General features: G+C 42.5%; 1 protein-coding gene and 1 pseudogene across 6 annotated transcripts in view; one reads left to right on the top strand and one right to left on the bottom strand.

The window, feature by feature from the left end:
• Window positions 1-12,386, bottom strand: part of TANGO6 (transport and golgi organization 6 homolog) — a 253,736-nt gene that overhangs the window by 66,348 nt on the left and 175,002 nt on the right. The gene's annotated exons all lie outside the window — the stretch shown is intronic.
• LOC116555899 lies at window positions 7,602-7,701 on the top strand (annotated as a pseudogene).

Here is a 12,386-nt window from a genome sequence, read left to right as displayed (position 1 = left end):
AAAAAAAAAAAAAAAAAAAAAAAAAAATAATAATAATAATAATAAAAATTTCCAGCAGCAATGAAAGCTATGAAAAAAATGAGTTGGGGAGTTACAATGGGGGTGAGGGCTCAGGGAAGAGCTCTCAGAGAAGACCTCAAGAAACAAGTCATGTGAGGGCCTGGTGAAGTGAATAAAAGAGTGGGCAATAGAAGCTTTATATTCAATGCAGAAATCATATGGCTGTTTCTTGACTGGCCATATAGGTAAAGAGCATATCACTATATTAACACAATGACACTTAACCTTCCATTGATGTAAATTCCTGCCCTAACTGAGCTCCATCGCTCCTTTGAAAATGAGCATCCATTAAACTACATGCTCCACCAACCCATTCCAGCTGCACCTGAGAAGGTGAAATGCCAGTGGGAAGGTCAGCGTCTCAGAGCTTGCATTGTACCTGGTCAACTGGCTCTGGGCTCACTTGCTACCCTGTTTTCCAGGTATTGGGCTGGAAAAACTGGAACACTTATTGCATCCATTCTGCATTTCTCAAAGGGCCCTGCCTCCATGTTCTCTGCCACTGGACCTCCCTTAGGCCTCACATACATAGCTTAGATCTGTCACACCCTTGCTCAAACCTGGTCGTCTTTGGGGATTTATGACCTTGCCCCCATTTCCTGGGGCTCTGCTACCCTCTGACTAATCTTCCTTCCCTTCTGTTCTTGTTATAGGGGGTGTCAGGGCTGTATTATACTCTAGCCTCCAGGTGGGAGTCAGCTTGACCAGGTTTCTATGGAGAACAAAATGAATACACATAGTCAAAGAAGCTTTGAGGGCTGCAATTTGACATAGGCATTGAATTTTAAGATCTCACATAAGAGGTTCTTTTTCTTTTTTGTGTGTGTGAGACAAGGTCTTGAGGGAATGTGTTCTCTTTCCGGGCCCACAGGGGAGCATAGTTTTAAGGGCAAGAACTTCCCAGCGCCATGCCCTCCTCCCATCTCTCTTCATCTGGGAGATTTAATGGTTTCTGTTTTAATTTTCGTGGGTGTGGGAAGAATCAAAAGTCAATCACTCCAGTGGAAGTTCTAAGTAACTCCTTTCATTGGCCAGAGGTCTAGGGGAAGGTGGGGGGTTCCTCCCAGGTTAAAAGTCCTCTTTTTCCACACCCCTTTGGACTCCATGTTTAGATCCCCTTACACGAACACTCTCATGGAAGCCTGTCTTCCCCTCCTAAACTCCATCTCTTTCTCTCAATTCCCTTCCACCCAGTGTGGAAGCTGTCTTTCCTTTCCTGGATTCCATCTTTCTGGACTTTCTTACTCAGTGTGAGAGGAGCTTTCATTCTCTGGATTTCTCCTCTGGAGTCCCCTTCCACACTCTTCGTGGAAGTTTTCTTTCTTCTCCTTTTTTTCTCTTTTTCTACCTAAAATAAATTCACTTTCTGCAAAAACTCTGTTTGGGGTCAGTATTTACTTTGCAAGCGCACCTGGTCCCCTCTTTCATTCTTGAGAAAGCAGGAGACGAAGAACCTTGGAGAAACATCCTCTCAAGGGAGCTAAGGGCTCCCCTGAACCCCTGAACCCCAACAGTCTTGCTCTGTCACCCAGGCTAGAGTGCAGCAGTGCAATAACTAACTGCAGAATCAAACTCCGGGGCTCAAGAGATCCTCCTGCCTTAGCTTCCTCAGTAGGGTGAGACTATAGGTGCAAACCACCCTGCCCAGCTAGTTAAAAAAATTTTTTATAGAGATTGGGTCTTGCTGTGTTGCCCAGGCTGGTCTCAAACTCCTGGCCCAATGTGATCCTCCTGCTTCAGCCTCCCAAAGTACTGACATTATAAGCCACTGTGCCCCATCGAAGAGTTAATTTGAGCTTTAGGAATTCCTATATGTCAAATTTTGTGTACATCTAATTGGCATTTTCCCATTCTTCCTTACAAACAGTGCATTAATTTTGTCCAAGCACCCACCTTTTGCCACCACTCCCCATGTGATTCAGGCTACAGTTTCCACTGGTCTAAGTGAATCATCGTGGACAGTCTCCCTTTCCCTTAACTGGTTTAGGCATGGGCATGTGACCCAGTTCTGGACAATGAGTTATGAAGGAAAGTATGATAGAAGACTCCGAGAAAACTTTTTGCCTGGCAAGGTGCAGTGGCTCATGCCTGTAATCCTAGCACTTTGGGAGGCCGAGGCAGGCAGATCACGAGGTCAGGAGTTCAAGACCACCCTGGCCAACATGGTGAAACCCCCATCTCTACTAAAGATACAAAAAATTAGCCAGGTGTGGTGGCGCGCACCTGTAATCCCAGCTACTCGGGAGGCTGAGGCAGGACAATCGTTGAACCCAGGAGGCAGAGGTTTCAGTGAGCTAAGATTGTGCTAATGCACTCCAGCCTGAGTGACAGGGCGAGACTTCATCTCTCACACACACACACACACACACACACACACACAAAAAAAAAAAAAAAAAAAAAAAAAAGCTTTTTGGCTTTGACTATCATAAGGATATATGAATTAGGGTTGCCTTAGTGTTGCTGCAACCAACTTGAAACCATGAGGAACTAAAGGGTAAGGCCCATAAGCTATGGGTGACAGAGGAGAAAGATGAAAAGAATATGGGTCTTAAATGATGTCACTGGGAGAATTACTAATCCTGGACTTTGTTTTTTTTTTTTTGTTTTTTTTTTTTGAGATGGAGTTTCCCTCTTGTTACCCAGGGTGGAGTGCAATGGCGCGATCTCGGCTCACCGCAACCTCTGCCTCCTGGGTTCAAGCAATTCTCCTGCCTCAGCCTCCTGAGTAGCTGGGACTATAGGCGTGCGCCACCATGCCCGGCTAATTTTTGTATTTTTAGTAGAGACGGGGTTTCACCATGTTGACCAGGATGGTCGCGATCTCTTGACCTTGTGATCCACCCACCTCGGCCTCCCAGAGTGCTGGGATTATATGCGTGAGCCACCACACCCAGCCCAATCCTGGACTTTTTGTTATGTGTGATAATTCATTCTTTGTTAAGCCACTTGAGTTGGGAATTTCTGTTATTTGCAGCCAAAAGCATTCTAACTGATATATAAAAACTGGAATGCTCTTTAAAGTTGTAGAGCAATTCAATGTCAATCCTATGTCTATCAATATGAGACATCAAAAAAAGTTAGATTTGTCAAAACAAAGAACTTGGGGGCTGGGCCCGGTGGCTCACGCCTAGCACTTTGGGAAGCCGAGGCGGATTGCCTGAGCTCAGGAGTTCAAAACCAGCCTGGTCAACATGACAAAACTCTGTCTCTACCAAAAATATAAAAAATCAGCTGGGCATGGTGGCGCATGTCTGTAGTCTTAGCCACTCAGGAGGCTGAGGCATGAGAATCACTTGAGCCCAGGAGGTGGAGGGTGCAGTCAACTGGTATCATGCCACTGAACTCTGGCCTGGGTAACAGAGTAAGACCTGGTCTCGGGGAAAAAAAAAAAAGGAACATAAGGCAGTCCCCTCCGTTTTTGGAGACATGGTCTTGCTCTGTCACCCAGGTTGGAGTGCAGTGGTGTAATAACGGCTAATTGCAGCCTTGACCTCCCAGGTTCAAGTGATTCTTTTACCTTAGCCTCCTGAGTAACTGGGAGCACAGGCACATGCCATCACGCCCAGCTAATTTTTGTATTTTTTTGTAGAGAAGGGGTTTTGCCATGTTGCCCAGTCAGGTTTCAAACTCCTAAGCTCAAGTGATCCTCCCACCTCAGCCTCAGCCTCCCAAAGTGCTGGGATTACAGCTGTGAGCCACTGTGTACATATTTTTCAAATGACTCAAAAATCAATTTTATAACCAAAGTATAACAAAAGAAAAAATTAAACCAAATAATTTTCTTTCTAATAATTACAATTTTAATTGGGACAACAATCTGGTATACTGCATGACTCTTATAATATCAGCATTTATACGTGTAACTTTCCCAACCTATTAAAAAAAAAAAAAACAGGTATGTAACTTGCAAGAAGGGGTTACAGGCTGAGTGTATTTCACAACTATTAGCTAACCTATTTGATTATGAATTAAAATCTAGGGTTCTGGTATACCCACTACTACTTCCTCGTTTCTGACTAGGCAACAAAACTACAATTATCCTATCCAGGAGGGGTCCTTTGGTTTTGGTTGATGTTGCTTGTTTGTATTTTTCTTTAACCAGATGAGATGTTCCTATTGATTCAGTTGAAACTTATTTGAACTGTAAGGTTCTGAGATCCTAATTCATCTTTTATCTGAAAGACAGCATACATTTGTCCCCTGACAAAGGCAAACATTCATTACTATCCTGCTGTTCCCTTAAAAAATGCATTAAATGGCTTTTTACAAAAAACAGCACTGATTTCCAAGTTCCCCCACCCCACTTTCAGAAAGCATTCACTACAGACTACAATATTTAGATGAAGAGACACTCATGAAACTGAAGTTAAAGAGACCATCTTCTTTTCCTCAGGTATTTCTAAGAAGCTTCAGAGAAATGAACACAGTAACTCCAAGTCCACTTTTAGAAACTTACTCCAGTAGATTCTAATGAATAGGGTTTATCTTAGTTTAATTCTAATGGCTTCTACTTTGTGCAATGGTAATGACAACACCTGGCTATTTGCATTTCCCTGTTCTCAGGAAGTCTGCAATAATCAACCTTACTGAGAAGCAAACAGCTGTGTGTTCAAGAAAGCCAGTGAAGGATCTAGATTTGTTTGAACAAACGATAAAAATGAGTCACTTTGGAAGGTGAACAATGAAGTGAGAGAGCTGAAAAAATTTTAACCTGCCTTTGACTTGCCTGTATCAATTCTGGCATTGTGAAAAGATTCTTTTAACAAATTAGAATTTGGAAGATTTTTCATTAAGCTTTTCAATGGTACTCTGAGGTCTAGAGTGATACATTCATTTATGCATATCAGATCCCATCTTTTTCCATAAAGGATCTGAAATGACTTGCAACAAGAGATGCTTACATAGCAGAGGGGTGCTGTTAAATCTGAATTAACAAGCTTTGGGCAGCTGAGGTGGGAGGATGGCTTGAGGCCAGGAGTTCAACACCAGCTTGGGCAATATGATGAAAGCTTTTCCCTAAAAAAGGTATTTTTAAAATTAGCTGGGCGTGGTAGCATGCCCCTGTAGTCCTAGCTACTAGGGAGGATGAGGTGGGAGGAGCACTTGGGCCCAGAAGTTTGAAGGCTGCAGTAAGCTATGATTGTGCCACTGCACCCCAGCCTGCGACAGAGCAACACCCAGATTCTAAAACAAAAATGAAAACAAAAACTCACTAAACTTCTGGAGTCAGAGGACCTGCTAATTTCAAGGGCTCAATCATTTCCCCAGTTCACTGAAACGGGTCATAAAAGTGAAATTGAGAAAAATCAAGTAAGAAAAAAAATTCCACTCCTGGCCAAATTCTTACACTATTTTTTAAAAACTCTATTATTAATGTATGGGGGCTCTCTTCCTTTTCTCCCTGCCCTCCCTCCCCGCTTTTTTTGAGACACACATGTGAACACAGATAAAACCATTTCTAACTGCTCTCTCCATTTTCTACCAAGAAGAAGTAACTAAAGAATATCTTAGACTGCAGATTAAGGTACCACTGGGTAAAACCAATTACATTTTCCAAAAATTGAATGATTACTTACACCCAGCACTCCTCTGTAATCAGAACTTTACACACATTCTGAATAATGTTTTAGTCCAATGATTCTCAAACACAAACATGGGCATTAAAATCATGCAATGCAATTTGATTATAACATGGATCCTGGTGATTCAGAATTATTATTAAAATGAAAACACGTTATTTAAAAAATTATTTTAGAGAATACACAGAGTCCTGAAAATATATCATAATTTAATTTCCAAACTGCAGTTTAAGAATTATCTTTTTGGCCAGGTACAGTAGCATGAGCACTTTGGGAGGCTGAGGCAGGTGGATCAAAAGGTGAGGAGTTTGAGACCAGCCTGGCCAACATGGGGAAACCCCATCTCTACTAAAAATACAAAAAAGTTAGCTGGGTGTGGTGGCAGATGCCTGTAGCCCCAGCTACTCGGGAGGCTAAGGCAGGAGAATCACTGGAACCCAGGTGGTGGAGGTTGCAGTGAGCTGAGATCATGTCACTGCACTCCAAGCTGGGTGAAAGAGCAAGACTCTGTCTCACAAAAAAAAAAAAAAAAAAAAAAGAGATAAAATTGTAAAACTCATAAAACATACAAGGCCAGGTACAGTGGCTGACACCTGTAATGTCAGTCTTTTGTCTGAAGTGGGAGGATTGTTTGAGGTCAGGAGTTCAAGACCAGCCTGGGAGTGCTGGCTTTGATCAACATAGCAAGATCTCGGCTATACAAAAAACAAGAAAACATAGGAGTAAATCTTTGTGACTTCAGGTTAGACAAAACCTTCTTAGATACAACACCAAAAGCAAAAGTGACCAAAGAAAAAATGTATACATTGGACTTCATCGAGATTAAAAACCTTTGTGCTTCAAATGTCACCATCAAGAAAGTGAAAAGAATTTTGATAGTGAAGGAGGCTGTGTGGGGGGAGGGAGCATATGGAAACTCTCTCGACTTTCTGCTCAATTTTTCTGTGAACCTAAAACTGCTCTAAAAAAAGTCTATTTTTTCTGAAAGAAAAAGTCTATTCTTTAAAAAATGAAAGTGAAAAGACAGCCTACAAAATGGAAGAAATATCTGCAAATCATATAATGTGAAAGGGACTTGTCTGCTGAATCTACAAAGAACTCTTTTTTTTTTTTTTTTCTTTGAGACGGAGTTTCGCTCTTGTTACCCAGGGTGGAGTGCAATGGCGCGATCTCGGCTCACCGCAACCTCCGCCTCCTGGGTTCAGGCAATTCTCCTGCCTCAGCCTCCTGAGTAGCTGGGACTACAGGCATGCGCCACCATGCCCAGCTAATTTTTTGTATTTTTAGTAGAGACGGGGTTTCACCATGTTGACCAGGATGGTCTTGATCTCTTGACCTTGTGATCCACCCGCCTCGGCCTCCCAAAGTGGTGGGGTTACAGGTTTGAGCCACCGCGCCCAGCCTACAAAGAACTCTTAAAACACAAAAAAGAAAGACAACTCAAATAAAAAATGAGTAAAGGATCTGAATATACATTTCTCCAAAGAAGATATAAAAATGTCCAAAAAGCACAGGAAAATGTGCTCAACGTCATTAATCACTAGAGAAGTACAAATCAAAACCATAACGAGGTTATCATTTCATATCCACTGGAAGGGCTATAATTAAAAGGGCAGACAATAACAAGCCCTGGTGAGGAGAAACTGGAACCCGTATATACTGCTAGTGAAAATGTAAAACGGAACTTTGGAAAACAGTTTGGCACTTTCTCAAAAAGTTAAACATAGAGTTACCATATGACTTGAGAGAACTGAGAACACATTTCCACATAAAAACTAGTACACAAATGTACATAGCAGTTTTATTCATAATAGCCAAAAGGTGGAAAAAATTCACATATCCATCAACTGATGAATGGATTAAAAATGTGGCATATCCATACAATGGAATATCATTCAGCAATAAAAAGAAATGAGGTACTAGTACATGTTGCAACATAGATGAACTTTGAAATCACTGCGCTTGCCTCAGCAGCAAATATACCAACACTGGAATGACATCGAGATTAGCGTGGCTGCTGTGCAAGGATGACAGGCAAATTCATGGAGTATTCCATATTTAAAATAAAAAGAAAGCATTATGCTAAGTGAAAGAAGTCAGTCACAAAAGACCACATGGTGTATTTCATTTATATGAAATGTCCAACTCTTAAGTAAACCCTTAGAGTGGCAAGTAGAGTAGTGATTGCTTGATTGGTAATGGGTACAAGGTTGCTTTTGGGGTGACGAAAATGTCCTAAATTGATTGTAATGGTGATTGCACAACCCTGTGAACTTAACAAAAACAACAACACTGATCTGTACACTGTAAATGGTTGAAGTGTATAGTATATGAATTCTATTTCAAGAAGTCTGTATTTTTAAAAAAGGAAATTTGCAAATGGAAGGGTCAGAAGGAGAACTGCAGAATTTATTTTTCAGTGAAGCTGGAAAAACGGAAGCAACAAATAAAAATATTCACATACTAGAAAAGAAGCAGTCTATGTGTATAAGCAGGATCTGCTGTGAAACACATCTCTGCCTCCCAAAAACTCAGAGACCAAAGGCTTGGGGCTAATCTCACAGACAATTCTCAATCGTTGCTCCCCTCAAACAGATGAAGCAGAAGATCCGGATTCTTTGGTAATCTGCCCACTACAGGAACCGAGTCCTGCCTCCAAGCAGAACCAAAGGCTTTCAGCCAAGCAGAACCCAGGGCTTTCCCACTGCTTTCTGACTAGTATCGTTTCTGCCAGCTCTTCCTCTCCTTATTTGTCAGTAAATGACGGTGCCAATATAATTTCAGTCTTTACTGCTTCAGAGCCGGCCATTTAATGTGTAACTTTTTTTTTTTTTTTTTAAGACAGAGTCTCCCTCTGTTGCCAGGCTGGAGTGCAGTGGCGCGATCTCAGCTCACTGCAATCTCTCACTCCCTGGTTCAGGCAATTCTCCTGCTTCAGGCTCCTAAGTAGCTGGGATCACCAGCATGCACCACCACGCCTGGCTAATTTTTGTATTTTTAGTAGACAGGGTTTCACTATGTTGGCCAGGATGGTATCAATCTCCTGTCCTCATGATCCACTCGCCTCAGTCTCCCAAAGTGCTGGGATTACAGGCGTGAGCCACCATGCCCAGCCTAATGGGTAACTTTTTGAGACGGAATATTGCTCTGTTGCCCAGGTTGGAGTGCAATAGCACAGTCTCGGCTCACTGCAACCCCTGCCTTCCGGGTTCAAGTGATTCTCCCGCCTTAGCCTCCCGAGTAGCTGGGATTACAGATGCCTGCCACCATACCTAGCCAATTTGTGTATTTTTAGTAGAGATGGGGTTTTACCATGTTGGCCAGGCTGGTCTTGAACTCCTGATCTCATGATCTGCCTGCCTCAGCCTCCCAAAGTGCTGGGATTACAGGTGTGAGCCACCAAGCTCGGCCACAGATAACATTTTTAAAAGCTTTCTAAATTTTCATTGTTTCTGTTTTTGAAAAAATATGAGTATTATTTGAAAGTTTCTTAACAGAGGCAAGAAAAACACTACAGATTCAGACTCCTTATGTCAAAGGCATTCAAACCAGAGTGACTCCACTTTGAATAGGGGCTGGGTAAAACAAGAATTCAACTTGCTACCTTCTTTTTTTTGAGACGGAGTTTCAGTCTTGTTGCCCAGGCTGGAGTGTAATGGCATGATCTCAGCTCACTGCAGCCTCCACTTCCTGGGTTCAAGAAATTCTTCTGCCTTAGCATCCTGAGTAGCTGGAATTACAGGTGCCTGGCTAATTTTGTATATTTTTAGTAGAGACAGGGGTTTCACCATGTTGGCCAGGCTGGTCTAGAACTTCTGACCTCAGGTGCTACACCCACTTTGGCCCCCCAAACTGCTGGGATTATAGGCGTGAGCCACCATGCCTGGCTGCTACCTTTTTAAAAATTTTGATTTTGGGTTCTCTGTCATTTATTTTGGGTAGATGGGAAAGTTGCTATGAAACCTCTGGCTTGGGAGCCTGACTACAGCCTCCCGTTGTCTGGGTGCCCCAGAAGAGAGCACACCTGGCCGGCAACTTCCTTGGTAGCCCACCTTGTCACTCCTTCTCTCTGACATTTGCTCTCTAGTTTAACGATTGGCCATTTTACTTTCCTGCTCTTACTGCCAAATTGCATGCTTATACTTATTTCTTTGTCACATTTGTAGTTTTTGTTTTGGCTAGTTGGGCAATTGTTTAAAGTAGGACACTTGGTTGTGAGTGGTCCCTCACTGTGTTGATCCTGGGATGCCAGAGTCATGTTGTTCTGTGGCCCCCAACTGCGTTAGGTCTCATGCCTTTGGGGCTCACTGTTGGACACCCCTGAGATGCTCTGGGGTTTTTAGCACTTGGTACTTTTGGTCGCCCCTGCTCTAGGGTGTTTGGAATTGGCATTCCCTCTAGAATTGTGGGTTAGAGTCCCACCCTAGGGGAATCTTGGTCTTGCTTTTTTTTTTTTTTTTTTTTTTTTTGAGACGGAGTTTCACTCTTGTTACCCAGGCTGGAGTGCAATGGCCCAATCTCGGCTCACCGCAACCTCCGCCTCCTGGGTTCAGGCAATTCTCCTGCCTCAACCTCCTGAGTAGCTGGGATTACAGGCACGCACCACCATGCCCAGCTAATGTTTTGTATTTTTAGTAGAGACGGGGTTTCACCATGTTGACCAGGATGGTCTCGATCTCTTGACCTCGTGATCCACCCGCCTCGGCCTCCCAAAGTGCTGGGATTACAGGCTTGAGCCACCGTGCCCGGCGGTCTTGCTTTTTCTTGTTTTCTACCCTAAAGTTATCATTTTCTGTAACAGCATTTTCTTGTCTTATTGTCACTTTATTTAATGTCTTGCTGTAGGAGGTAAGAATCTGCAGAGGTAGGTAAGTGGATAGAAAGACAGAAAAGTCCTATGTCTAGTAGAGATCCTTGTTAGACATGGGGACAATAGTTAGTCCTGAACGACCTGTTGTTGAGGTGCCTTTTAAGCAACTGAAGCAAATTCAAATTAACAAAGTTTAGCCACGTGAACAAATCCTGATTTTTTTTTTTTTTGGAGACAGAGTTTTGCTTTTGTTGCCCAGGCTGGAGTTTAGTGGAGCAATCTCTACTCACTGCAACCTCCATCTCCTGGGTTCAAGTGATTCTCCTGCCTCAGCCTACCAAGTAGCTGGGATAACAGGTGTGTGCCACCACACCCAGCTAAATTTGTATTTGTAGTACAGACGGGATTTCTCCACGTTGGTCAGGCTGGTCTCAAACTCCCGACCTCAGGTGATCCACCCACCTTGGCCTCTCAAAGTGCTGGGATTACAGGCATGAGCCATTACACCCAGCCCAAGCCCTGATTTTGTCAGAGAAATAATTTGGATCCAACTATCTTTTATGAAACAGTGAGTTTGTATTACTATCTCATGACTAGAGTTTCAAGATAAAAGCTATTTGATCTTTGTTCATGTGTGTGTATATATGTCTAGATGTGTTTGTGTGCATTTACATATATTATACTACATATTGTTTAAAGGGTACAAAATGGACTCATAAATAAAAGAGCACTCATAAATAAGTCCAAGCATTTTTTAAGTTCATGTAATTTAAACTCATTAAAATTTAGGACTACTAAAAATTCATATATAATTCCATATATAAAATGTGCCAAAGAAGATAAGCTGCTATTGGGAAAAAAAATTTTTTTGTGCTAATTCAGATGTTATTTAAAGTAAAGTTTAGCCAGGTGCTGTGGCTGACGCCTGTAATCCCAGCTTTTAGGGAGGCAGAGGCAGGAGGATAGCTTGAGCCCAGGAGTTTGAGACCTGCCTGGGCAATATAGTGAGACCCCGTTCTCCACAAAAAAGAAAAAAACAAAAAGACAAAAAAATAAAGTAAGTTTTAAAATGTGAATTTAGGAATAAAATAGAAATAAGGTAGAAAAAAAACAGTAAGTAGGGGAAAGAGACAAGTAGAGAGTTATGGATATAAAGATGTATTTTTGGTAAGGAAGGTTATAAGGAAAATAAAAATTATGTGAGAAAGGATCTTTTATGGTAAATTCTTTTTTTTTTTTTTGAGATGAAGCTTCACTTTTGTTGCCTAGGCTGGAGTGAAATGGAGCGATCTCAGCCCACTGCAACCTCTGCCTCCTGGGTTCAAGCAATTCCCCTACTTCAGCCTCCAGAGTAGCTGGGATTACAGGTGTGTGCCACCACATCTAGCTAATTTTTGTATTTTAAGTAGAGACATGGTTTCACCATGTTGGTCAGGCTGGTCTCGAACTCCTGACCTCAGATGATCCATCCACTTTGGCCTCCCACAGTGCTGGAATTATAAGTGTGAGCCACTGTGCCTGGCCTTTTATGATAAATTCTTGTCCTAAAGTAGAATGACTGATTATTTAGGAAAGGAGAAAGTATAGGACAGGTAAAAAAGTTGAAGCATGTCACAGGTGGTCTATGTAAGTCATGATAAAGTTTATAAAAGATGCCTTATGGCCGGGCGCGGTGGCTCAAGCCTATAATCCCAGCACTTTGGGAGGCCGAGGCGGGTGGATTGCGAGGTCAAGAGATCGAGACCATTCTGGTCAGCATGGTGAAACCCTGTCTCTACTAAAAATACAAAAAATTAGCTGGGCATGGTGGTGTGTGCCTGTAATCCCAGCTACTCAGGAGGCTGAGGCAGGAGAATTGCCTGAACCCAGGAGGCGGAGGTTGCGGTGAGCCGAGATTGCGCCATTGCACTCCAGCCTGGGTAACAAGAGCGAAACTC

Source organism: Sapajus apella, unplaced genomic scaffold (assembly GCF_009761245.1).
Source record: "Sapajus apella isolate SASKATOON/1434 unplaced genomic scaffold, GSC_monkey_1.0 scaffold15, whole genome shotgun sequence".
Classification (NCBI taxonomy): Eukaryota; Metazoa; Chordata; class Mammalia; order Primates; family Cebidae; genus Sapajus; species Sapajus apella.
The sequence above is the reverse complement of the archived record's forward strand: the minus strand, read 5'-3'. Positions and strand labels throughout refer to the sequence as shown.